The sequence below is a fragment of the Penaeus monodon genome, chromosome 34 (assembly GCF_015228065.2).
Source record: "Penaeus monodon isolate SGIC_2016 chromosome 34, NSTDA_Pmon_1, whole genome shotgun sequence".
NCBI lineage: Eukaryota > Metazoa > Arthropoda > Malacostraca > Decapoda > Penaeidae > Penaeus > Penaeus monodon.
In genome coordinates this window covers 27,257,300-27,257,772 of record NC_051419.1, presented here as the reverse complement: position 1 = coordinate 27,257,772, position 473 = coordinate 27,257,300, and positions in this window count along the sequence as shown.

The following is a 473-nucleotide window of genomic DNA, read 5'->3' as shown; positions in this document are numbered from 1 at the left end:
ACAATAAAGTCTGTCGGCTTTAAGTACCAACCTGCCTTCAATCTGTCGATATTTATCATTCGTAAAAGCTCTTCTTTTTGAAAGAGATAACAACACTCTAGTTACAGTACACAATCGACTGAGACAACAATCCAAAGAAAGTAAACAATCATCCAAATTTGGAAACAAACATAGCTTCATGAAATGTGCTGAAATCCCGCAATTGTATTTTTTGTATTCCGAAATATTTGTGAATTCCAACGCGCTTTGTAATACATCTGGTGAAAGGGAAATGAGAGATACACATCGATGAAAATAATAGTGTTTGCTGAAAGCTGTTGGATCCAATGACGTAATCATATTATGCTGGTTTGTACTTTTTTTTTCTTTTCGTTTCTTTTTTGGCAAGAGGCACTGGAGCTACACTTTATTTTTATTTTCGAAAGCAAGGCGTTTTGAGATGAGGCTTGCAGTATGAAGTGCGTGCGAGTCTA